We start from the raw sequence: 27758 nt of genomic DNA, 5'->3' as shown, positions 1-27758 counted from the left end.
GTTTGATAACCCCTGTATTGTATCAAGCATGAAGGATAGGTACAAGCATGAAGGATACAAGCAGAATTAGGTATGTGTCTCTTTAAACAATTTGGAACCAGGGCCCAGTTCTTTACTGGTTGCCACTTCCAAGATCTTTAAAGAGACTTAAGCCTAATTCTCATTATGAACATCTTCACTCTTGGTGGCATATATGTATATTTTATACTCAGGTATGCATACTCAACTCCAAATAGTAAAGTGAGAATTAGCCCTGAAGCCTCATTTATGTCCTTCCATTTTCTTCCAACCAAGAACAATGAAAAACAACTAATTAGTTCAGAAGTATAGCAAAGAAGACGAGCAATCCCGTTCTACTTTATATACATAAGCATTTGATTTGCTTATGAACCATTACTGAACCTTTAAAATCTTTTCTTCCTCTATATTTTAATTGGGTGCTAATAATGTGGTTTGTTTGTAATTTGAGGATAATACCCAGAACATCACAAACATATCAATAGCTCTTAAGAGAAAATCCAATTAGAAAAATATCTTTTCTGCTGTGTTCATGATGATTGTTTTTCTTTCAGTCAAAGGATGCTTTAAGAACTATTGAGATATTCTCCAGAATGTTTTAAGTGTTCAAGACTCATCATACACTTTTATTAGGGAAATGCTATTTGAATTGACTCTAGCTCTTTCGATTAAAGATGATGAATTGATTAAGATATTGGGTACAATCCGGCACACTGAGGCCATGGTTTTCTCTCACCTTTATTTTAATGGGAAAATGTTATCCACATGAGTTCACTCTTCCACTGAAATAAATGAGCCTTAAAAAGTACATATCTTTGGGTGGGTTATGCCCAAGCCTGCATCAGCAATCAGCACTATCGGATGGCTGCTGTGGCCTTGGTGTTCTGACTGGACCTAGTGCTGATGTAGCAAATACTGCAGCCTTCCCTCAGAACCTCGGGAAGATTAGGCCTGACCATCTTCTCCACATGGTGCCCTGGAGGGATACTATGAGGCTATTTCACGACCAGCAAAAACAGGGCTTGAGGTCTGAAGGCGGGGTTAGCACTACAGTATGAAACCTCAGCAAGCTCTCAAACAGGGCTCTGTCAAAAGAGGGTCACCCAGTTCCCAGCCCCTCCTCTAAAACCAGGTTCAGCAAGCAGGGGAGGTTGCCTACTCCCTCCCAGTGCTCCGTGTGGAGCCCTGGGATGCGATATGGCTTGAGGCTCCCTCCCCTCCTCTTCACCGGGGATACCATAGAGCCTGGATACCAGAGTGCCCTGCAAGGCAAGCAGAATGTTTGGGGAAAGCCTGATGAGCCACAGCGCTAAGCAGCACTCACGCTAACTTCCTTAAAGTGGCAGGTACCTTGCAAATGAGCCCAAGTGAAAATATGAACATAGGAAGCTGTCTTCCACTGAGTCAGACCATTGGTCCATCCAGCTTAGTACTGTCTACACAGAGTGGGAGTGGCTTCCCGAGGTTCTCAGGCAGGATTCCCACTCAGCCCGACCTGGAGATGCCAGGCAGGGAGCTCACCTGTGGCATCGCACCCCAGCAACTCTCTTGTTCGCTCTCACCACCCCCACAATGCTCTTGCTCGCTCTCGCTGCCCCCCGCAACACTCTCGCTCACTCTCGCTGCCCCCGCAATGTTCTCGCTCACTCTAGCTGCCCCCGCCATGCTCTCGCCCACTCTTGCCACCCCCGCAATGCTCGCTCTCACCGCTCCCGCAATGCTCTCGCTTGTTCTCGCTGCCCCCGCAACGCTCTCGCTCGCTCTAGCCGTCCCCACAATGCTCTCGCTCGCTCTCGCCATCCCCGCAATGCTTTCGCTCACTCTCGCCACCCCTGAAAAGCTCTTGCTCACTCTTGCCACCCCCCCACAAAGCTCTCACTCACTCTCGCCGCCCCCGCAACTCTCTCGCCCGCTCTCACTGCCCCGCAACTCTCTCACCTGCTCTCGCCACCCCCACAATGCTCTTGCCGCCCCCGCCAACTCTCTCACCCACTCTCACCACCCCCGCAACTCTCTCACCCGCTCTCACTGGCACCCGCAACTCTCTTGCTGCCTGAGAGCCTCCGAGCTCCTTGCCCCCTGCTGCTTCATGGCGCAGCTCAGCCAACCGCCTGCTGCCCCCAGAGCCAACAGTCTGCTCCCGAAGCTGCCCCCAGCCTCCGAGATCCCTGCTACTTCACGGCGCCCCCGAGCCAACTGTCAAACTGCTTTCCAGCCACCCCGCAAAACTCCCTGCTGCTCCGGAACTCTCTCCCCCTGTCAGCCAGTCACCTCCTTTCTCCTACGTCCCCACACATGGCCTGTCTTGAAGAATCAATAATACAGAGTATCCCGCTCTTCCTCCAAGGAGCCCAGAGCTCATACTACATACTCAGGTTCCTCCTCACAACAACCCTGTGAAGTAGGTCAGGCTGAGAGTGAAGTGACTGGCCCAGAGTCACCCAGCAAGTATCATGGCTGAATGGGGATTTTTGTGCTCCTTCCTGTCCTCTGCAAGTCACTGGACAAGAGCAGGAGTGTCCCTGCCCTTGCCTGCAGCTGCCTTTGCCTGCAGCATGGTGTAGTGGTTAGAGTAATGGACTAGGACTGGGGAGACCCGGGTTCAAATCCCCATTCTGCCATGAGACTTTCTGGGTGACTCAGGGCCAGTCAGTTCTCTCTCAGCCTAACCTACTTCACAGGGTTGTTGTGAGGAGGAACTTGAGTATGTAGTACACCGCTCTGGGCTCCACTGGTTCCTCTTTCCACCTGCTGCCTCGGAGGAGATGCTTCCCGAACCACCCACCCCCACCCCCGCCAACCGCCAAGGCAAGGGCAACAGCACCCTTGCCCTTTCCAGGTGGAAACTGCACCGGTGATGGGGCTGCTGCTCTCCCCTTCCTGGTGCCAGTGCGGAGTGGGAGGGAGTGCTGCTGCTGCTGCTGCTGGGAGCCAGTTCAAAAGGAATTGGACTAGAGATGCACTCAGCAAAGGCGCTGAAGGAGCAGCCCAAGAATCAAGCCCCTTTTCCGCTCAAAATCCAGGGAAAGGCAGGGCAGGGAGCAGCGGGAGTTTTGCCAGCACTCTCCTTCCTGAGTAGACGGCGGCTGCTCTGGGTGGGTCCGACAAGGTCTCCAACAGGCAGGGAGTGGGTGGGCCGGCCGGCCGACCTTCCCGCAGACAGGGGAGCCCTTTCCCAAAGCACAACAGGCCCCGCCGCGCATCTCACATCCAGAGGCTCCGAGTGGTCTGGCCCGCTGTCGTGCTCGCTTCCAGGCTGGGCTGTCTACTGGGCGCTGCTGACCAGGGCCATTCTGCGGCACCCCTGGCCACTGGAGGATGGGGCTCTCATTCCTGGGCATGCTCCCGCCCCCTCCACCTCGCAGCTGCACGAGAGGGAGCACTTCGCACCCTGCGAGGGTATGCAAGGATGCGCTCCGTACGGGGAGAGTGCGGGGCCCTCGAAAATGCGGGGCCCGTAGCATATGGCCAGTGGACGGGGTGAGTGGGCAGATGTTCAGCATCACCCACCCGCCCGGAGGTGCTCTTAGACCCAGACCATGGGGCCCTTGCCCATGGCCCCCAAGATGTGGAGGAGGCATTGAAAGGCTGCTGCAGGGTTGTTTTCTGCCTCCGTGAGACCAAATTACTGATCGTTAGAAGCCACCAGGGGCAGGGTTGGGGCAGGCCCCTGTGGTGGCGGCAGGTGGAGTGGGAGCGACCGCTGGAATGACTGTCCACACAAGGGTCACTGGTTTGGCCTCATGGCGGCAATCGCAGTGGGGGGGGGTCGCACTGGCAGCAGGGGGCTCACAGCAGCGGCGGAGGGCCTCACGGCAGGGGCAGTCCAGGTGCCCAGTTTGCCTGGATGTGACACTGCACCCACCTGCCCACCCTCTGCACCATCATCAAGATGCAGAGGGCAGCAGTGCCAATGAGGGTGGGCAGGTGTGGGAGACACTTTGCCACTCAATCCCCCACCCTGCTGGCTCTGCAAGGGTGGCAAGTGGCAGCATCAGGGCAGGTGGGTGATGGGGACACCCTCCTCCACATGCCCACCCTCCTACGCCCAGAGAGGCTAGCAAGGGGTGGCAGTGGCGGATTGATGGGGAGGCAGAGTCGCCACTTGGCTACGGCGGCAGTGTGTGTGGGGGGGTTCTCCCTTTTACCTTCTACACACACTATACAGTGGGGGGGGGGATGCCACGGAGGCCACAGCTGTGGGGAGGGTGAGCGGGCGAGTGGAAGGTTCCCCCTTCTGCCTTCCCAAACCATGCTGCTGTACGGTGTACGGATTGTGCCTTGGCTATTTATGGGGGCATCTGACAGTTGCTCTCATCGGCATCTGGCAATTGCTCCAGGGGGCATCTGCTGTGTCCCTCCTGGGTCTGGGGAGTGCATTGGGTGTGTGTGACTCTTCCTTTGGAGCTAGTTGGCAGCTGCAGCTGCTCTCTTCTCTCTCATTTTGAGCATCAGGACGGAGTTCAGTTCCTTTGACAGTGCTGCAATTGCCAGGAAAGGGTTAACTGAGGCTACCAATCAGAGAGCTACACAGTGGGACTGCAGCTTGGAGCCCTCTGAGTGCTCTCCTTGGGTCATATGATCCCCCCAGCCACTCAGGGGGCTGGAGGACCAACATTGTAAACTGTGGCTGACTGCTTGAAGAGAACCCTGTAAAAGTTGGTTCCCAGTCTCTCATATTCACTGCCAAGGCTTCACCAAATGCACATGTGTTTGCTGTGAGGCTTGAAATAGGGTTAAGGTTGAATGCATGGGGTCACCCTGTTTTCTGTTCGTGTGAATAGCTTCTATGTCTGGGGCATTGTGGATGAAAGTGGTAGCCACCAGCTAGCAGCTCCTGAGAGGAATTCTGCTTGTCTGTGTTCTGGCTAGGAAAAAAAGCAAAGTAAAAAGAATCCACAGTTTCTGCTGGCACCAAACTAAGCCCCCTCCCATGAGCATTTACCAATGATCTCATCAAACCTAGTGCCACTCCTGATCATGCTCACCCAACAGCACAATCCTCAAATCACTGGAGCTCTTTTTGACCCAATCTTTGCATTTTAAAATTTTATTGGTTTTTACAATATCTTAACAATCCAATTACATTTAATTAAATAAATGTTGACTTCCCACTTACCAATCTGCACAGTTCATATTGGCTATACAAATCTACCATTGCTATAATAATTCAAAAACACATATACTCCACATTGCAAACTCGATTTTACCCTGCCCAACCTGCTGTTGTTACTAAATTTCAAACCCTGCTGAAAGGTCCATATTGGAAAAATAGTTCTTTAACTAAAATAAGAATGGCTCCCAATCTTCTTTGAAACATTCCAAGTTTTCATCCCTTATGAGTGCTGTAAGCTTTGCCATCGCAGCGTATTCCAAAATTTTTATCAACCAGTCTTCTTTTGTGGGCATTTTAGTGTCTTTCCATTTCTGCGCATATACTATCCTAGCTGCCGTGGTTGCATACATAAAAAATGTTAAGTTTCTTCTGGAGAACTCTCCTTGAGTTTTTCCCAGCAAGAAGGATTCTGGCCTCAGGAAATGTCATTTTAAATTTTTTCTTCAACTCATTATATATCATATCCCAAAAGGCCTTATCCTTCCCGCATGACCACCACACATGGAAAAAGGTTCCTTCACATTGTCCACATTTCCAACATTTGTTTGGAACATTTTTATACATTAATGCTAATTTTTTCGGTGTCAGATACCACCTATAAATCATCTTATAATAATTTTCTTTTAAAGTATAACATGCAGTGAACTTTAAATCAGTTTTCCATAATTTTCCCCAAGCTGCCATATCTATATTATGAACCACATCTTGAGCCCATTTTATCATAGTCGTTTTAACCACTTCATCTTCTTGTCTCCTGCAAAAGCAACAACTTATGCATCTTAGAGTCTAATTTTTCATCATTTTCACACAATTCCTTCTCGGATCTCGACATTTGATCCTCAAATCCAACTTTAAGATCCTTCTTGTAAATTTCGTTTAGGACCCAATCCAATAAAAATTGACTTAACTCTAGGTATGCCACTTCAACAGTTTCTGAGGCTGTTCAATACAGTTTGAAGTGTGGCAGGATTGGAAAAATGGGATTGAAATCTTAATGCATTTATCTAAACATGGAGGAAGGAACAAAGGAGGCTGAGATAATCAGATTTTTGGGAGGAATTTGGAGAGAGCCATTTTTTTGTTTCAGTTTTTAAAACTGTGTGTAAAAGAAAGTAGAGTGAAGCAAACCTTCTCTCATCCAGTCCAATGTTTATCTGCTTGGAAGTAAATTTCACTACGTTCTGCAGGTAAGCCATGTGCATAGGATTGTTGTATTCATTAATACCAGGAGGTACTCCTGTCAGTTGCTGCCCTGCATACAACCCCCACCTGGCCACTCCCCATAAATCTGAAGCAAACCAGGGACAGAAGCCGCAGATATTAAAAAAGAAGAGGGCAGTGGGAGGATGCTTTTCATGCCAGTGCAGGGGCGGAGCCACCATTGTGCGAACGGGCTCAAAGAATCTGGACTGCCGTGTTCAGAGGCCATGCCTCACGCCCCAGCCATGCCCCCTGCATCTCATGTCAAATACAAGGGGTGTGGTTTTGCTCGCAAACGGGCCATGCACTCCATTTGCAAGGAAATTCCAGTCAGCGTCACATTCGCAACACGGCCGGGAGTGGCTCTCCCTGCCTTTTAAAGCAGGGAGAGCTGCTCCCGACTGCAGGAATTTCCTCACAAACGGGGTATGCACCCCTGTTTGTGAGCAAAACCATGCCCCCTGCATCTGATGTCATATGCATGTGATATCAGATGCAGGTGGTGTGGCTGGGGGCCCCAGTGCGGGTGGGCTGAACCGGGGCTACTGCTGGCCTCTGTGCCACTGTGCCAGCATCTTCAACATAACTGGAAGCCCAATCCAGGGTCCTGTGATTTTGTGGGGTGCTACTTATTTAGTTATGCTTATAATAACAGCAAAAGCCAACCTCTGCTCTGCCATTTGGATTTATTTATTTATTTCATTTGGAACTGCAGCTCTGCTCTGCAAAACTACACCTCTCTAGATGACTTAAAGAGCAAAGGTTATTCTGGAGTTGCAGGGTAGAACTGAAGCTCCATAATTTTTTACCTCCAAACAGCAGATTCAAACCTCTGCTAACTGAACAAAGAGGCAACTTTAAAAAGTGGTGATTCTCTTTATTTAGCAGGAGGAGAGCAACTGGCCCCATCCATCCCCAGCACAACATCCCTCCAGTGGCTATTGCTGGTATATTTTATCTTTCTTTTTTAGATTGTGATCCCTTTGGGGACAGGGAGATGTTTTATTGTTTTATTTGTTTGTTTATATCTATGTACACCACTTTGGGAACTTTTGTTGACAAGTGGTATATAAATATTCTTCATATTCATATTCACATTCCTGCACTCCACAAGATAATATAATAATAAATAAAGAATCATAACAACACCCCGCCCCCCGGGTCATAGCTAGGGGAGAGGGGCCCGTGTTCGCCCCTCTCCCCAGTGGCCCCTTGGAGTGAGGGAGATAATGAAGAAAATAGGGAGTGGTGGATCTGAGGAGCCCTCAGGAGCTGGGGGGCCTGGGTTCTTTGAACCCATCTGCTCAATTATAGTTACGCCCCTTGCACACACTGCTATTTAAGAGAATGTCTTCTTCACCCATTAAGATCATCAGGAGAGATCCGTCTACAGTTTCCACTCAGGGATGGACCTTCTCTGTAGGGATGTGCACGGACCGATCCGGAGGCCATTCTACAGGCCTCCGGACCGGTCCGGACACGGGCGGTTCGGTCCAGCAAGATTTGGGTGGGGGGTTCCATTAAGGGCGTGGGGGGGGCTTTACTTACCCCTCCCAACAACGGCGCCGTATTTACTTGAGCAATTGGGCGGCAGGATACCTCCCTGCCGTCCGCTTCAATCCCCGCTTGGCTCCATTAATAACTAAAAATCGGGTGGCAGGATACCTCCCTGCCGCCCCCTTCAAACCCCGCTTGGCCGGCAGCTGCCCCCTTCAATCCCCCTGCCGCCCCCAATCCCCCTGCTGCCCCCTTCAATCCTGTTCTCCATAGAAAACGGGCGGCAGGATAACTCCCTGCCGCCCCTTTGCTGGCTTGGCTGCAAAAGGCTTTTAAGAAGCCTTTTGCAGCCAAGCCGGCAAAGGGGCAGCAGGGAGTTATCCTGCCGCCTGTTTTCTAAAAGGAGCAGTTGTTCCTTTTAGAAATCGGGCGGCAGGATAACTCCCTGCCGCCCCTTTGCCTGCTCAAAAGCCAAGCCGGCAAAGGGGCGGCAGGGAGTTATCCTGCTGCCTGTTTTCTATGGAGAACGGGATTGAAGGGGGCGGCAGGGGGATTAGGGGCGGAAGAGGGATTGAAAGGGGCGGCCGCCGGCCAAGCGGGGTTTGAAAGGGGCAGCAGGGAGGTATCCTGCCACCCGATTTTTAGTTATTAACGGAGCCAAGCGGGGATTGAAGCGGGCGCCAGGGAGGTATCCTGCCGCCCGATTGCTCAACTAAATACGGCGCCGTTGTTGGGAGGGGTAAGTAAAGCCCCCCCCACCCTTAATGGAACCCCCCACCCCAGTGCCAGACCGCAGCTCCGCGGTTCCGTGCACACCCCTACTTCTCTGCTGCCACACAGAAGTTTTAGAATGCACTCCCTGCTGAAATAAGAGCCTCCACATCTCTGATGGTTTTTAAAAAAATATGTAAAGACGCATCTGTTCACCTAGGCTTTTAATTAAATACTGTTTTTATAGTTTTAAAACATTGTTTTAAATTTTTAAATTGTTGTAATATTTTAACTTTTTCTGTTGTCATTTATTTATTTTTAACTAATGCTTTAATTTTTCTGTTGTCATTTACGTAAGTTTAGGGCGGTATAAAATATGTTAAATAAAATAGATAGATAGCTAGCTAGATAGATAGATAATTGCTATTGCTTCAGACATGGTCAAGAGAATATTCTCCAATCACTAGGTCCCCCCGCCCCCACCGCAACCCACTGCCTTCAAATAGCTGGCATAAAAAGTAGTTGGCATTTGTTAGCAAATATTGACAATATTTGGTAAAGGATATGTAATAGTACTTCATACTTGGCAGCTTTGCTGAATAATATGCACTAGTATTTAGCAGCTGACTGCTTGTGGCCATATACATTTAATAATCTGAAATGTCCTTCCCATTTTCTCTAGCAAATTTAATTTCTGTAATTTTGGAAATGCAAATGAGGAATTCTGATGAATTTCTTGTTCTGCTAGCAACCAATTTCTTTTCCATAAGTCTACTTTGAATGACAGTTCAGATGAACTGTTCAAACAGAGGTCTACTGTATATGTACCAAGAGTACACCACTGCAACCCCAACCCCAGCATGTCATCCCTGGCCCTGCAGAATCACATGGGGCCAGAACATTGAAACCATCTCCTAATAGTGCAGTTTAAACCCGTTTAAGCTGTCTGAACTAGTCCTGCATCATGACTATTGCTGATTCAAATGGGCCCCATTCTGAGGCAGAAAATTTGGGGTTTGGGGCGTTCCCAGGGTGATGCAAAATTCTTATTTTTGTGTGCGAGAGAGAGAAACAACTTACTGATTGTTACTGGTGGTGGCAAGTGTCTTTCCCCCCTTTTAAACTTTTAGCCTACACTGTGGTGTGTCCCACCCACCAGAGGTGCACCTAGGTAATTTTGGAGCCTGGACCTAAAGGCCTTTGGAGCCCCCCCCCCACTTCCCCTGCAAATTAAGCATCATCATGCTCAGCTGGGTGACCACACCAGCCGAGACAGACTAAAAAGGATTTGGGGACCCCCAGGGGCTGGTTGGGCCCTGAACTTCAGCCCCAAAGTCCAGAGGTAAGAGCACCTCTCCCCCAGTTTCTTCTGTGCCTTTGTAGGTGGTGGCAGAAGCGTCACTGAAAGCACTAGGCCTCTTCCTGTTGGAACTGAATTTTTGGTTTTTGTACTTTTCACAGTTGAACAAAAAGTTACTTCTGTGACGGACAGCAGTGTTTATTTTAGCAAACTAAAAATACATACTTAACACTTCAGGAGCTTCTGAGCCCATAAACCATCTTGTGGTTACACACACACACACACACACACACACACACAACTTCTTCCCAAACACCTCTGGTGGTAGAAGCCCCTCTTACAACTATTAACCTTTTAGTTCCCACAGTTCTGCTGAATATACTTTACTACACTTCCTAGAGGTCAGCTCCATCCAGTTACCCTTTGTCACCTAGATGTTCCCCTGGAAGGAGGCTACACCATCCCAGAGCCATTTCAGGACAAAAAGAAGTCATTTCAGGAATGGAACTAGTTGCTGGGAAGAGACTTAGCACTTGCAGAGCTGCTTTTACTGCCATCTGTAAAGTTAGTGCAAGAACTGGAAAAAAAATAAATAAAAGAAGGAAAAGAAACTACTCCCAACACCAAAGAGTAATAAGCCTCTCTTGAAACGTCACAAAAATTATTTCTCACCCCTGAATTTTTTCCTATTTCATGTCTCCCTGCTAAATCCTTGACTTTGTAATAATTATTTCTTGGAGAATTGTCAAGCAAGGTCTAATGTATGATAACTGATCAAATCAAATCAAGACATACTGACACATCTAAAGCCTTTGAGGTAAAACTCTACATACAAAATGCAATTTTAAAATTTTAATTTGTAATTTCAATCTCAAAATTTGCACGTCATATTGATTTTAATTTTATTTGCAAATTTCTATTCATTATATAACATTTACTTTGGCTCTAACTAGGTGTTTGTTTTTGCCAGACATGGGCTCATCATTAATGAGTCGGAAGTTCCCAACTCGGAATATACTGGAACACATTGCATTACATCAAGAATTGCAATTCTGTCCTGAACGGTCTGTAATGCTCAATAGTTGAGGGTGTTAATCCAAATAAGAATCACACCTTTGGGAGTTGAATGGTGCTGAGAGCATCATACATTTCCTCTGTAAGAGACTCTACTTCAACTCTAATGATTATTTCAATTACTAAGACAAAACAAATTAGGGAGACAAAACAAATGTGAATTTAATTACAGACCTGTTTTGAACTGATTCGTATTGGGAATCATCATATTGGGACTCATATTGCGATCATCAACTTGACTGTCTGCTAGTCATTAAACACCACTGGACAACAAGCCCATAGTGGCCTTTTTCAACTACACACACATTTCTTCCCTAAATCAACAGTTAATTACCACTTATTTGTTTTAAATTCTTTAAAAAAAACACCTCTACACAACATGTCCAAGCTTTTGCTGCCAGGGAACAAAGTGATCTCAATCTCATTGTTTTCCTACAGTAAAATGAATTATTGTCCTTTGTGCTTTGTGCTGGTGTAGAAATAATGCTTGCTGATGAAAACATGATCAAAATGTTGAGCAAAGGAACAATTATTTTCTCTGGAGTTCAGATTTTCTATTGAAGAGGTCATAGAAGTCATTAGATTGCTCCTTCTGAGCTTCTAAGAAGGCTGAACCCTCCTGAGTGTTCACTATACTTGTACCTTTGTTTAGCATTTTGTAGGCTTTATTTCATGTCTCACATTCTTTGAGAAGATAATTAATATTTCTGGGCCCAGCATATCTAAGAGACTGACTCCATCCTTCGGTTCTATCATGACCTTTAAGGGTTAAATGGAGCATGAAATGAGAATTCCTTAACTGAAAATGAAAATCTTTTTCATTTTGAAAAAGTGATCACCAGGAAGTCCAGTTTGGATGCAGACTACAGCACAAGAGAATTGTGTCTAATGCTTTCCCTGCCACACTGTGGCCCCATTCCAAAGTCCCTCCAAAGGTACTATATGCAATAAAAGAAACATAAAACCGGAGGCTCTTGCAGTGTGCTCCCTCAGAAATGGCAAAGCAAGACTGAAATTATTATTTGTAATGCACGGTATTACCCAGAACTGGAATCGAAAATTGCACCAAATCCATATTGTGGACAAGGTGCTGGCTATAATTTATAAAGCCCTGGGTATTTAAGAGAACATCTTCTATGTTATGAACCCCACCGTCCATGGAGATCATCAGGAGAGGTGCGTCTGCAGTTGCCACCAGCTGTCTGGTGCCTACTCGGGGACAGGCCTTCTCTGTTGCTGCACCAAATCCATATTATGGGCAATTCAGAATTTTAGAAAATGGTGCACTATTTGGCTTTCCCATCAATTTCCTCATATAAAATCTGTATTTCACCTTGCGCTGTGACCTGAACATTTAGCCACATGCCCACTACCGATGGCCTTCATTATCCATGGGGTTCTGTTTTAATGAAACCATGGATAATGAGAACTTGAGTAAATTGAAATTGGAGGGTTAGGTTTCTTAAGGTTAAAGGGCTTAAAGGTTAAAAAGATAGAAATAAATGAAATAAAGCACTGTAGCATGCTCTCCAAGTCTCCAGCTGTCCAGCAACGCCCCCCCCGCCCCAATTCAGCTGATTTTCCATGAAAAATCACGGGTGGGGGTGTTTAAAAGTAAATGGCTCCATTCAGCAAAATGGTGTCCAGAAATGACATTGGAAGTCATTTCTGGCCACCCGAGATAGGCAATTTTTTACTATAACGCATATAACAAGGTCAAGTCTACATTGCCCGACTTGGAATACACGAAACCATGGGTGCCAGGACTGCAAATAACGAGGGCTATCTGTATAGACATGGTTTTGCATAAGCAGCTTATTTATTTCTACAGTCACATATTGAAGGATGATGAGTGAAAAATTGTGAACAGGGCCATCACTTAGAGAAGGTGGTATGTGAGTGGTCAGAAACAACCATATTCCCAGCCAGCTTATTGTTATGCCCTAAATTGTAGGGATGTGCAGAAACCAGTTCAGCAGTCCTTTTACAGACTGCTGAACTGGTTTGGAGGTCTGACGTTTGGACAGTTTGGCATTGGGAGGGTGTCTTTAAGGAGCAGGGAAGGTGCCCATCCCCGCCATTGCATTTCCCCCGCCGGCGCTATCACCAAAACTGCTGGTGTAGGGCTGCTGCATACCTCCTTGAAGACCTGGTCAGCATCGTACCAGAATAGGTACGCCGCTTCTGGTACAACGCTGACCGCAGCTGCAAGGAGGTATGCAGCAGCTCCGTACCAGCGGTTTTGGCAACAGCGCCGGCAGGGAAAGTGTGGCGGGCGGGATGGTCACTTTTCCTGCTCCTTAAAAGTAACGCCCACTGCCGAACCATCCAAATGCTGGTTCGTGCACATCCCTAATAAATTGTTATTGTTGTATACAATTATATGGAACTTTGTACTCAGGGACATCTTCCCCTGTGAGGCAAACTGCCTCAGTGGTGCCTTTGGGGAACATTTGGGGGTGGCCAGAATGTGCTACCGTCACCTGTACCTCCTAACTCCTAGCAGCAGAGGGCTGACATAACCCCACCTCCTCACTAGTCCCACCCCACCATGTCTCCCAAACCTGGGCACTACCCTCTTTGCAGAGCGGGTCACTGTGCACCCAATAGGAGGCTGTCTCAGCTCTATTTGCTACCTTATTAGAAAGCGACAGGCTGCGGAGGTAGCAGCAGGAGGACTCTTTCAGGCAGCATGGAGGGCCCAGGCAGCCTCCCACCAGGTGAGCAGTGATCCGCTCTACAAAGGGCAAAGAGTGGCACCCGGCCTTTGGAGGGTGGGACTAGTGAAGGGGTGGGCTTATGTCTGCTATGCCCAGCAAGGGGGTAGTGGCCTAATTTTTGATGGCCTCCTGTGCAAACTAGCATTGAGCTGGCACTGTGCATACTAGGTACATATGCTAAGGGCACAGTTTTTCTTGCCCAGCATGATTGCCCAGCATCATTTTTTTAAAATCTGAATTTTTATCCATTCATTCATTTGACACACTTATATACTGCCGACTACCAAAATCTCTAGGCAGTTTATAACAACAAAACAATCCAAAATATATGACACATTTAAAACATAGATAAAATTTAAAGATAAACAATCAATACAATTCAACTAAAAAAATCCGTTAAAACTTCAACTAAAAGCTTGGTTGAAGAGATGTATCTTCAGTTGTTTCCTGAAAGCCATCAGGAATGGAGCAGCTCTCATCTCAGCAGGAAGTGTGTTCCACAGCTCTTCCCTAAATCAACAGCTAATTACAACGTGTGCAGCCCCTGGGGATCTGGACTGGGACCAGTGCTCATAAATGATCTAGAAGTTGGGGTAAGCAGAGAAGTGGCCAAATTTTCAGATGACAATAAACTATTTAGGGTAGTGAAATCCAAAGCAGATTGTGAGGAGCTCCAAAAAGATCAATCCAAACTGGGAGAGTGGGCAACAAAATGACAAATGTGGTTCAATGTAAGCAAGTGTAAAGTGATGCATATTGGGGCACCCCCGCCCCCCCCCCCGCTACCTCAACTGCATGTATAAGCTGATGGGATCTGAGCTGTTGGTAAATGACCAGGAGAGAGATCTTGAGATTGTGCACGCAGTACTCCAAGTGTGGCTGCACCACTGATTTGTATAAGGGCATAATAATATTAGCATTCTCATTTTCAGTCTCCTTCCTGATGATCCCTAGTATGGAATTTGCCTTTTTCACAGTGACCATGCCATGAGTCAACACTTTCAACAAGCTGTCCACCATGACTCCAAGATTTCTCTCCTGGTCAGTTACCAACAGCTCAAATCCCATCAGCTTATACATGAAGTTGGGGTTTTTTGCCCCAATATGCATCACTTTACACTTGCTTACATTCTTAAGAAGGATATTTTAAGAAGGATATTGCAGAACTGGAAAAGGTGCCATGGAGGGCAACCAAAGTGACCAGGGTCCTGGGGCACCTTCCTTTTGAGGTAAGGCTACAGCATCTGGGGCTCTTTAGTTTAGAAAAGAGGTGACTATGGGGAGACATGATAGGGGTGTATAAAATTATGCATGGAGTGGAGAGAGTGGACAGAGAGAAATGCTCCCCCCGCCCCTGCTCTCACAGCACTAGAACCAAGGGTCATCCCATGAAACAGACGTTTGGGGAATTTAGGACCAACAAAAGGCAATACTTTTTCACACAGCACATAGTTAATCTATAGAATTATCTGCCACAAGATGTGGTGAAAGCTGGCTGGCTTTAAAAGGGACTTAGACAAATTCATGGAGGAGATGTCTATCAATGGCTACTAGTCAGGTGACTATGGCCCATCTCCAGCCTCAGAGGCATGATGCCTCTGAATACCAATTACAGGGGAGCAACAGCAAGAAAGAAGGCATGCTCTTACCTCTTGCCTGTGGGATTCCCAGAGGCATCTGTTGGGCCACTATGTGAAACAGGATGCTGGACTAGATAGGCCTTGGGCCTGATCCAGCTGGGCTGTTCCTATGTTCTTACAGAGAAGGCTTGCTTCTGAGTCATCACCAGTCAAGCCAGTGGCACCCTCAGATGAACCTCCCCTGATGATCTCAATAGGTGGCAGGGTTCATATCGAAGAAGGTGTTCTATTACATATCTTGGACCCAAGCTCTTAAGGGCTTTATAGGTAATAACCAAAACTTTGTATTATTCCCTGAAACCTATTGGCAAATAGTGTAGTTCTTTCAAAACAGAAGCTATATGTTTTCTCTGGGACAACCCAGAGACCATTCTGGCAGCAGCATTCTGCACCAATTGCAGTTTCTGGACTATGTACAAAGGCAGCCCTACATAGAGTGCATTGCAGTAAACAAGCCTGGAGGTGACCAGAATTTTCACCACTGTTCTAAGGTCACTCACTTCCAGGAAAGGGTGCAGTTGGTGTATCAGCTGAAGCTGTTAAAAAGTACTTCTGGCCACTGCCAACACCTGAGATTTCAAAGAGAGAGTTATGTCCAGAAGTACTCCCAAACTACGAACCTGTTCCTTATGGGGGAACCGGTTCTAGATGTAACCCCATCTAGAACTGATAGATCTATCCCATTTCCTGAATTGCGGCTCCCTACAATGAGCACCTCTGGATTCAGCCTCAGTTTGTTATCCCTCATCCAGCCCATTACTGCCTTCAGGCAGGGATTGAGGGAAGTTATGCCATTACCTGATGAAGCTGACAACGAGCGATAGATTTGGGTGTCATCAGTGTACTGATAGTACCCTGCACCAAATCCCCTGATGATCTTTCCCAATGGTTTCATGTAGATGTTAAAAAGCATTGGAGACAAAATGGAGCCCCGAGAAACACCATATAAAAGCTCTCACTTTGTAGAACAACAGTCTCCAAGCAACACCCTCTGAATGCCTGAGAGGTATGAATGGAACCACTGTAAAACAGTGCCTCCTACACCCATCCCCCTCAGATGGTCTGGAAGGATACCATGGTCGATGGTATTAAAAGCTGCAGAGAGATGCAAAAGGACTAACAGAATCATACTCCGTCTGTCAATTCCTAATTGGAGATCATCCATCAGGCCAACCAAGGCAGTCTCTACCCCACAACCTGCCTGAAAGCCAGTTTGAAATGGGTCTAGATAATTTGCGTCATCCAAGACTGCCTGGAGCTGAGAGGCCACCACCCTCTCAATCACTTTGGCCAGCCATGGGAGGTTGGATATGGGCCTATAATTGCTTAACCCCGGCAGATCTGATGTAGTCTTCATTAAAAGAGGTCTAATAGTTGTCTCCTTAAGATAAGGAGGCATCCTACCTTCCCTCAGAGAAGCATTTATAATCTCAACCAGTCCCTCTCCAATAATCTCCTTGCTAGATAGTATGTGCCATGCTGGGCAAGGGTCAAGAGGACAAATGGTAGGACACACTGTTCCAAGTAGCTTGTTCACATTCTTAGGAGTCAAAACTGTAACTGATCCAATATAAACATACTAGAGGAGTAGAATTAATTTTCTTATGAAGCATATATAATCAATGACAAAGTTAAATAATTAACAATATACACACCCCTCTATAACATATCAATTAATATTTGTATCAAATATATACACAGCCCTCTACCAAACCCTGCTTAATTGTCTTTTGGAAATGCCTCAAGCATTTTAATCCTTTTCCTCTAAGCTTTTTATCTGTTATGTTCCAGTATGGTGTTCTATTGCTCTTATAATTTTGGTTGCCCTTTACTGAACGTTTACAGCTCTACAATAACTTTTTTGAAATGTGGTGACCAGAACGCTACATGGTAGTCCAAGTGTGACCACATCAGAGATTCATATGAAAGTGTTACAATCCTGGCAGTTTTGATTTCAGTCCATTTTCTAACAGTCCTTAGCATACAATTTGCCTTTTTCATAGCAGCTTCACTTGGGTTTATGCTTCCACTCTGACCTTAGGATTTCTTTTTTGGTTAGTCTCCACCAATTCAGATCCCATCAGTGGTAGTCAGTGGCATGTGAGTTAGAATTATTTTATCCCAGTGTGGATCACTTTATTATTATTTAGACTGAACAGCGTTTGCAACTTTTCTACTTTTCACCCAGTTTAGATGATTCAATGAAACTGGTTGGCAATAGATTCAGGACAGTCAAAACAAATAACCTTTTCACACAGCGTAATTAATTTATGGTATTTGCTGCCACAAGATGTGGTGAAGGGGACTCACCTAGATGGCATTCAAGGGGGATTAGACAAGTTCACAGAGGAAAAGTCTATCCATGGTTACTAGTAATAATGGCTATATGGAACATGCCACTGACAGTGACTACCAGTTGCTGGAGATCCACAGGGGGAAAAGGCTATCGCCCCCACAAAAATACAACATTTCAGATTGTTGTGGAGAATTTGAATCAATCCCTTATGTAATAGACAAACCTAGTTTGATGAGAACAGACTTCATATGTGAGATCTGGAGACAACTGCTCAATGTCTAAAACAAGTTTAGAGTAACAAACAAATAGAAATTCTACAGCCTGTACTAGCTATCTCATGATGGAAGAAGGAACAGAGAGAACACTTGAAGAAGGGAGTGTCCTAAGAATATCAGTCTACCAATCACAAGAGACTTAGAGCAGATACACAATACAAAAGAGAGAACAAGGGAACAGTCTTATGCTCTCTGCCTTTAACTCCTAATGTCCCTAGTGGTCAATAGGAATCATGAGTGCTAAGCGTCAATGCTTATGGAGTCACATCGCCAACACAGATCTCTGGAAGAAATTCTCTGCTGGCACACCCACTGATTTGATACTGCAGAAAAATGCTCCCCTTAGAGCAGGCGGTGTGAATATGGAGCATGCCAACAGGGAGGGGTGGGGGCTAGCTGGCATGCTTCTTAGCTCTGCCCCTGAACTATAGCTAGTGCAAGAAACATGAACTAGTCACTGGCCACATTCACATGTAATGCGGAACCGCGGGCCCAATGGAACCACAGTTCCACACACCTCTCCCATCTGAATTTGGATGTAGTGGAGAGCAGTGTTCTCTCTAAATTGTTTCATCTGTGTGTGGAATTAGATTTGTTCTGGGTGGCAGTATGAAGGCAGTGTGTGCGCACATGCATTCACGGTTGGGCCTTCCCGATTTAACCTGAGCGGGATTTAAAATTAACTGAGCGGACATCAGAAATGTGTGAGCGTGTGCACACGCACATGCCTTAGAAGAAACACTGGTGAAGAGTGTCCTCACTGTAGTCAGAGAGACTGCAGAGGGGTGGGGGAGCTGTCTGTGCAGCCTTCTTTCTTGCTTGAAGGACAGCCTGCACAGCCAATCAGGGAAGGAGAATAAGAGGAGCTTCCTCCCTCAACTCCAGTCCTGCTGTATGCAGCCTCCAGTACTGCATTTGGATGTACCGGAGATCCTCTGGATCCTCCATTTGGAGCAGCAATACTCACTACCAACAGAGAGTTCAAACTGGTGTCTTCTCTGAGCATGACCTCGGGTCATGCTATGGATGGAACCAATGTTACACGCATTCAGAGATAATGGTAAAGAAACCTCGGGTCCCAGCAACACCAGACCCCCATTATGTGCAAATGCAGCCACTGTCTTTTATTTGCTTCCTGGCCTACCTTTATTTGGCCGACATTTATTTGGATCTCAAAGAGTCTCTGCCAGTATTCTTGTCTGTGTCTGTGTGTGTCCTTTCACAAGGAGGTAAAGGGGGGGGGGGCTGTGAGTGCAGTGTCCTGAGGACCCTAGACTCAGAGAATATCCCCGTTTCCTTCTAACAAGGGATGCTGTGAGAGCAACTGACATCTAAACTATAGCATAGCAAGCTGCCATCCTCAAGACAATTTGCTGGGCTTGTTTCAATCCCTTGAAGATATGTTTACAATGGAATTCCTGATACAACTTTAACCGTAGCTGCACATTTGCAACCTCTCTAATATAAAAATGAAGACAATCAGCATCTATCTCGATAAAGCAGAAAACGTAAGCGAAATGCATAGATCTTCACTTGTGGCTCCTGTGGGGATATCTTAACTGCCGGGCATTGCCAAAGTGGGTCATTTTTCTTGAGATTTACCTTGCATAAAAAAGACTGGAGTCACTTCCTCCGTTTTCAGTCATATTACTCAATTTCTACTCACAGCACATAACATTTGCTTGTCAAGGAAAATCATCACCAAGCAGTTCCAAGTATGTTTATAAGATTCTTTTATGGGCATCCACTAATGGATAGATGTCATCAAGACAAACCATTTTGGTGCAATTCCCTCCCCCTCCTCCTCCCTCCTTTGAGTTGTGCTATGATTTTTGCTGAGGCATATGTGAGACTTTTCCATTTTATGAGATGTAGAGAAATTTACATATATAGTGGGCTTTTCTCTCTTCACCCCGCCCTTTAAAAGCACCACATCATTAAGGCAAATTGCAACAGTCTATGTCCATTAGTTTAAAATTGGGTGTATGTTTTTTGACAAAAACTGGTTCTTCACAATATTTTATTATTTAGCGATTTAAGAGCTGATTATTTCAGAGACAAAAGGAGCTTTGTTGTTGTTTTGGTAAGCTATTGTTTTTATTTTCTCTAATGTTCTCAGTTCCTTTTCACTGAGAGCTTAATGGATTAAAAGAGAATGACTTTAAAACAAAGGCGTGTGTAAGAGATTTCAAAAATACAGGCTCACAGGAATTACACTTCAGGCGCATTTGTGCTGACTTTACCTAAACTGTATATGAAGCTGAACCCATCTTTTCATAATCATATGGGGGGTGGCTCATCTGATTTAAAATGTGTGTGAGGGGAAGTTCAGATGACCCTTCCCAACTATGAAAAGTGGAATGGTGAACCAAGAAGTAGGGTGGGACATGAGTGTTCATGCCCACAATTGCGTGTTTGGTAGGGCGGGTGGGCTGGATCATCCCAAAGGTCCACACGTTATGATAGGTTAATTTTTTAGATTGGGCCCTACTCAGTTGTTATCCCACCATGATAGCCAACAGATGATGGGGATGTACTGGGCACTTGGTCCTTATCTGCACAGGGTAGTGCCAAATGCAAAGAAGGTTCCTGCACGGAATGTTGAACTCTGGAATACCCTCCTCACCGGGGTTCCACGTTGTATGAAGGACACCTCTCTGCATATAATACTGCTCTCTGCAGACAAGGGCTAAACACATGAAGGCCTGTAGGAATGACAATTGAAGGCACAGATACAAAGGGTTTGGTTAGCCCAAGCACCCCTATTTGGTCCCTCATGCCTGGGCTGTGCACAGCAGCATAATGACTGAATAATGGGGCTATGCAAAGCTTTGAGGGCCTATTTGGCTTCAGCGTGTTTTGGGCCAAAGCAAAGTGCCATCTGGTGTGACTGAAGCAAGGCTGAAGTGACGCAAACTGGACTATACCCTTCCCACTCCCATCCCTCAGCCCAACCATAAAAGTACTACTTACTGAACTGGGCAGTAGACAGGCCATTTTCCTATATCTTCACTCCAAGCAACAAAGGTGCAGGCAATCTCTTTCACAATTTGCATTTAAAATGATTTTCTCCTTTTTATTTTCCTTGGGAATGGTATAGGTGCTTCTGTGAAATGCTCTTTTCTGAGACTGCAACAATGGCTACAACCTCCGAAAAAACTACATTTCCCAGAAGCAGCCATGCAATTCCTAGGCCTCCAGGAAAGAAAAAGAAAGTCTGTTTAAATGATTAAATCACTAGGTAGCTCATACACTATCTAAGTCTTGCAAGACAATGAGGCTGTGCACACGAGCAGCCCAAATCTGGGTTGGGCTGCTTGTGTGCAGCTCCAGGTTCAAGGCCAATCATGGTGCTGCCTCCCCCGCAAGGCCCAAGAATTTCCTCTTGGCTTTAAAAATTTCCTCCTAGAGTGCCCTTTACCTTAGGTTTGCGGTCATGTGTGTGCTTGGGCTGCATGCAGCCCAAGTGCACTAAGAGTCAAGTGCCTAGAGTGTCAGACTCACGGGGCTTGTCACACAGTGCATTATAGGATTACTGGAGGCCAGGACTTGTTTTCCCAGCCTCCAGATCCACAGATCCTGGGAGCAGTGTGGATCATGTGAGTGTACAACAGTGCACTGAAGGGGAGAGCCTCAACCATCTGGAGCTGCCCTCCCTGCTCAACTACTGGTCATGAGAACAACCTTAAAATATCTTTGCCAGCTGCTAGATAGCACATATCTAATCCGTGTAAGTAACAATATATTGTTGGTCAAGTGGTGTGTTCTGAAATTTGTTCTGGAGGCTGAAACAGAAGTGTTTTTTTGGAGGGAATACATGTGAGTCTCTGGCATGCAACAATCCACAGATGCTGACATCCTGACTAACAAAGCGTTAGAAGAGTATGTGGGGATATGCCAGAAACCCTCATGCTCCACCTCCCCAGTCATCCTGCACTTGCACTGTTGCACCAAAGGGCTAATGTTTCTGAGCACTGCTTGTGCTCTGGAAGCCCTTGTGACACGTTTCCGCTCTTACAGAGCACTTCCAGAACATGATCAGTGCTCAGAAGTATTAGCCCTCTAGTATGAGTACGAGTGCAGAAGAATTGGGAGAGTTGAAAAAGCAGCTCTGTCAAAGTGTGTGTATGTGTGTAATAAATATTTACATATATACAGGAGAACCCTGTTATCTGTGAGGGTTCCATTCTGCGGGGGACAGATAGAGAAATCACTGATAATGTGGCATTAGGGCAATGGAAATTGAGGGGTTAGATTCCCAAAAGAGTGAAAAATTGGAGGAAAAGGATGAAAATGGAAAAAAACCGAGATTGAAAGTGGGGGAAATTGGTGTGGGGGGAGTGCCCTACTGTGCTCTGTGTGTCCCCAGCTGTCTAGCAATGTTCTCCCAAAGGTTTTTTTTTTTTTTAAGTGTTCCTTCTTTAACAAAACAGAGCCACAAAATGGCTCCTGTAACCCAAATGGCGGGCGAAAATGACCTCAGTCATTTCTGCTCATTCCCAAACCACGGATACATGTGAGTCTTAACCCTCAAAATGCCTAATTTTATCCAGTATACTGAGGTTGGGTGGCAATTACCTGACTGTGGATATGTAAAATCACAGATGCTGGGTTCATAATTAACAAGGTTCTCCTGTCTATGCATGTATATTGTAATGTCTGAATAGGGCTAATGTAAGAATACAATCTGAAGAAGTAATCTCTAAATTCCTTACAAAGTAATAAAAATACAAAGGGCCCTATGTGTCCAAACGACAAGATAATCCATTTTAGAATGGATATTCTGCAATTGTGCTTCAAATGCACTCCAAGGTACTAGAGATTCTATATGGTAATAGAGGCCTGCAGTAGTATAAAGCAAAGTCAAGGCCCAGACCTCCCATGAAATCATGATATACCAAGTAAGAAGTGCTTGGCATTTTGTGATATGCTTTCTCATTTGCAAGCATTCACCTTATACTAAGGTCAGACTTTTCATGTCTGGATCTTTTCTCTAAAATCCAATAAATACATTCCAATTCATGACCCCATCACCCCCACACTTTAAAGGTAATGCCAAATATTCTAAATTCAACATGTGCTCTTTTTCACAAGCTGCTATAGAAAGGTTTCCAAATCTGTTCTTTGTAGACAACATGGGTAGTCTAACAGCTACTATCATCCTGATGAACAGCGATCAACCTCAGAAATATGTGCAGGGTTTTTCCTTTGAAATTTGGACCATTAAGCAGAACCAATGGGTGCATTTCAAAGCAAAGCTGTGCATCTTTCCACAGCTAATTCCCCTCTTTATGGTCAGCTGTGGCTGCTTTAGTCTCATTAGAGATCTCTTTCAAAAAGCTTAGTTGCTTTTTCCCCCCTAGTAAAATTGAGTTTTTTGCAAATTCTAATCTTATTAACTCACTGAGTGATTTATATCACTCCTAAATTTCTGCTCTCTGTATAAATTGAATTCTTGGGACTAAATATACTGATTTTGAGTTTTCAGCTTGAACATTTCAAAGTTTCTGATGTCTACCACAAACAATTTAAAAAGTACACTAAGAACATAAGAACAGCCCTACTGGATCAGGCCCAAGGCCTATCTAGTCCAGCATCCTGTTTCCTAAATCTAAATACAAAACTTGAAGCTTGATCTTTCCATCTAATTAGGTGAAGAAATGTATTTCTACATAGCTTGCCCATCACCAGTCTCAAGGTGAGTTCATACATGTATTTCATCTGAGCACAAGAAGAAGCAATTATCTGCACGTACTGAGAGACCTATCTGTATAACACATACTGCAGCCTGAGCTTTCATATCATCTGCCAAAGCACAATATTCACACATTGAGCTGAAGTTCATTGAGAAATGGGCATGTAGATGCCTTGTGAATTGCACCTGAGCTATCATTGCATACACCATACACAAGGATGAGGTGAATGTTCTTAGGCATAGCTGGGGAGCTCAAGCTAGATATTACATTATAGATCCAAAGGGTGTCCAGAATAAAGCAAAGGGATATTCAGCAAATGAAGACATATTTATTCACCCAGGCTTTTAATTAGATTTATAGTTTTAATATTTTAGTGTTGGGGTTTTTAATGATTTTAATGTTAATGATTTTAAATGTTTAAACGATTTTAATTGTTTAATTGATTTAATGTTTAAATGTTTTTAACTGTAAACCACCCAGAGTTGCAGGTTGTGGGTGGTATAAAAATATGGTAAATAAATAAATTAAATAAATACATTTGCCCTTAGCCTTCATCCTATCTGATATTTTGGACGGGCATCCCAGCTTTGTAGAGGCAGAAGATGAGATTTCAAAAGTGTGAAAAAAATGATGATGTGCAAAGCTACCCCTCGTTTGCATCAGGTTGGTTTGGCATTATTATTGTTATTGCTATTGCTGTTGTTAAAACAAGTATATACTGATTTCCAACAAAAACTTTCTCAGGGTATAAGAAAATGGTTTTCTATTACAAAGGGTTCACAAACTGAGAGAGTGGGGCTGGGGCAGGGGAGATACCAGCATAGACCACTGGGGAGATGCCGCAGTTGCTCTCTCTGTGTTAAACATAAGACAGCTATCATTTGAAAGGTGCTTCTTGCCCAGTTAGTGGGGGTAACTGGGGGAAATTAAATGAACTTTTTTTTTTAAAAAGAGCTTATTTCTGAACAAACCTAAACTTGCCTCCCCTCAAGTCCCAAAGCACAGCTCCCTCCTCCCATGGATCCCCCCTCTTCTCCCTTCCTCCTCCCTTCAGCTCCACCCCAAATCTTCCCCCCATCAATCCTACTTCATAACAAGCTGGAATGGCAGCAGTGATCTGGTGATCACTGACTCATTTAGTGGGGACTCAGCATCGAGCCTTTTGTGTAGTTGCCCCAGGGCTGTGGAATGCATTCCCTGTCCAAGTTAGAATGGCACCATCTCTGATGGTCTTTAGAAGAGCAGTGAACAGGTTACTGAACTGACCTGTTCAGTCAGGCTTTCAGTTGCATTTTTAATTTGTTTTTAATTGTAATCTGTTTTGGTTTTATAGTAGTTTTTAACCAGCTGTAAAACATCACAAGATGTTTGTGTTTGGCAGTATATAGCAGACCCCTGCTAACTGGGCAAAAAGGCACCTTTTACTGTGGTGATTCTCTTTATTTAGCAGGGGGAGAGTAACTGACCCTATCCACCCCCAGCACAGTACTTCCAGTGACTGTTGCTGGTGTGTGTCTTATGTTTCTTTTTAGAATGTGAGCCCTTTGGGGACAGGGAGCCATCTTATTTGTTTGTTATCTCTCTTTGTAAACCGCCCTGAGCCATTTTTGGAAGGGCGGTATAGAATCAAATTAATAATAATAATAATAATAATAATAATAATAATAATAATAATAATGTGCTAAATGAAAAATAAAAAAATAAATACAACAGGGGAAAAGAAGGAAGATATTCCCAATCCCCATCCATTACTTTCTCTGATAGAATATCATAGAATTTTAGCGTTGGAAAAAGAGACCTCAGGGTTTTTTTAAAAGTCCAATCCCTTGCTAGGTATAGAATGTGTAGCAGTATAACAGGTCAGGCCAGATCAAAGTAAGGTAAAGTGTGCCATCAAGTTGATTTTGACTCCTGGCGCCCACAGAGCCCTGTGCTTTTCTTTGGTAGAATACAGGAAGCGTTTGCCATTGCCTCTTCCTGTACAGTATGAGCATCTTCCTATATCGTTGCTGCCTGACATAGGTGTACCAGTCGGGATTTGAACCAGCAACCTTCTGTTTGTTAGTCAAGCATTTTCCCACTGTGCCTCTTAAGGTGTTGCCAGGTCAAAGTAGTCACTGAGAAATGTACTTTTCCCAAGAGTACTGCAATGTTAGTAGCCCTTACAAAAACTACATTTGGCCTGGTCTGCTGCAACACAGTACACAAGGCACTGGAGAATAAAAAAAGGGAGGGAGAACTCTCCCTTCTTTTCCTCCTCCTTTGACCTGCCTCAGCTGGAGCCATTGCCATTCTATTCCAGTATTTGGAGAGAGAGGGAAGATGAGAGGAGAATTGTGGGATCATGGGAATGAAGGTAATTATTCTCTAGCTTGGATTGGATTAAGTCCAAGCCAGACATGAATTCAGGTATAATAATGCTTGCTTATTATGACCATTATGAGCTCTTCAGACTCAAACTTCTCAGCCCAGACATACGAGTCTTGGCAATATTACTAAAATTGGCTTAGAGCGAAGACTTATATTCATGAAGCAGTTAATTCAATCATATTACCTAGTAGATAAACCATCATGACTTTGAGTTTTTAATTAAAAGTTTTATTCCACTTTACTGTATTGGGATTGAATGGTGAACTTCCTGTGTTTTTTCTTCATTCTGCTGTGGTAAAACTGACATTCTTCCATTGTTGGTCGAAGGGTTAGTTCTAGAATAGACCTAAAACCAGTGAGTGGTATCATTTATAAGACTCCAAGGAATTTTTCTATTGTTTTGATTTACAGTATGACCCAGGAGTTTTCCTTATTATTTCCTTCTCGTGTGCTGTCTCTTGAGTACAAATCTTATGCAAATGAGGATATAGTTCCACAGAGTTTTCAGTTTATTACTAAAAATGGATTAATTAAGAGGACATCCACCGGATGCCTAGAGGGTTTTTTTAAAAAAAGACTAATTAGCAATCATCAAGTCCTCTAGGCACTATTGCACTCCCAAAGACATCAATGGATTGATTGAAATTGAACTTCTGATTGTTTCCTGTCACACAAGGTACGGGAAAGAGTGATTGACACCAAATGGAATAGCTGATTTGCGTAGCAACAGTTAAGAATCCTTGTTATATCACAGGGGGCACTTCTTTTTTGCATGTCTTTCTAATGAAATATGTGGGGAAATGACTCTTTCTTTCTCCTTTTTGTGACAGCTGGAATGGATGGGGGAATTCCAGTCAACATGTCCTCTATATTACTCCACAAGATAATGTTATACACATGCTTATATGATAACATGTCACAGTGTAGTTTTAAGCAAATGCAGCTTTTGAAATCTCCTGACAACTGTGATCTCCTTAGCTTTAGAAGGATGACAATGGATGAGGCTTTCAAATTTCTTCTTTTCTACTACTTATCCATTTTGTGACAGTGCGTGGTTAAAAGCCTGAACAATTGCCCTCTATCATGAGTATTAAGTGGTGGACTACATAGAGCTACTATCTCCCCAAGAATTTTTGTAGCATACGTATTGAAATATAGTGTGGATGAAGTGCTCCGATATAGGACAATGTCATTATATTTCTTTCTCACTTCGCTGGAGAATGTATTGGGCCAGAACAAAAAGACCTTGACGTATGATCAAGAAGAGTAAGAAGCACTGACCATTAACAATTGCTGCTCTTGGAGTGTTTCCTATCTTTTAGCAATCGCAATAAAACTGACATTAGAACAATGAATATAAGAGTCGCCATTACAGAGTGTCAGAGCTATGGAAGTTGTTATAAAGGATTGCACACATTTCTCTACATATCACGATTTCTACTTCAGATATGCCATTTCCTTAATTTAGAGAATCTCCTTTAAGGTTTTTTTGGATCAAATACATCTCCCTTCTTGGCAGTTTTACAAGAAAGCAGGATTGTTTTCTCTGCCCACAAAGAAGAAATTATTATTGCAGGCAGCTGTATCAGTAGCAATATTCCATAAGATATTGTTGCAGAACACTTGATGAAAAGTACTGTTTGATTAGAAAAAAGTGATGTTTCAGCTTTACAAAGGGTATGAATGACTGGCAGTTGATGTCCCCTGTGAAAGGCAGAAGGCCAAGTTCCTAATATGTATACCAGGCTTAGCCAATCTGGGGACTGATTGCCAATCACAGGACTGATATCCACACCTCTATTCCCTTCTGCATCTGAGAAAGACTCCAAAGTCTGTGCATAAAAA

General features: G+C 44.7%; 1 long non-coding RNA gene across 1 annotated transcript in view; it reads left to right on the top strand.

Moving 5' to 3' along the window:
- The first annotated feature begins 21309 nt into the window (after window positions 1-21309).
- Window positions 21310-27758, top strand: part of LOC128325092 (uncharacterized) — a 17675-nt gene continuing 11226 nt past the window's right edge. Inside the window, exons 1-2 of the long non-coding RNA XR_008307252.1 lie at window positions 21310-21577; window positions 24092-24206. This is a non-coding gene — a long non-coding RNA (uncharacterized LOC128325092). The remainder of the gene's footprint in view (window positions 21578-24091; window positions 24207-27758) is intronic.

This window comes from Hemicordylus capensis, chromosome 4 (genome assembly GCF_027244095.1).
Source record: "Hemicordylus capensis ecotype Gifberg chromosome 4, rHemCap1.1.pri, whole genome shotgun sequence".
NCBI lineage: Eukaryota > Metazoa > Chordata > Lepidosauria > Squamata > Cordylidae > Hemicordylus > Hemicordylus capensis.
This window is presented reverse-complemented; position numbering and strand designations above follow the sequence as displayed.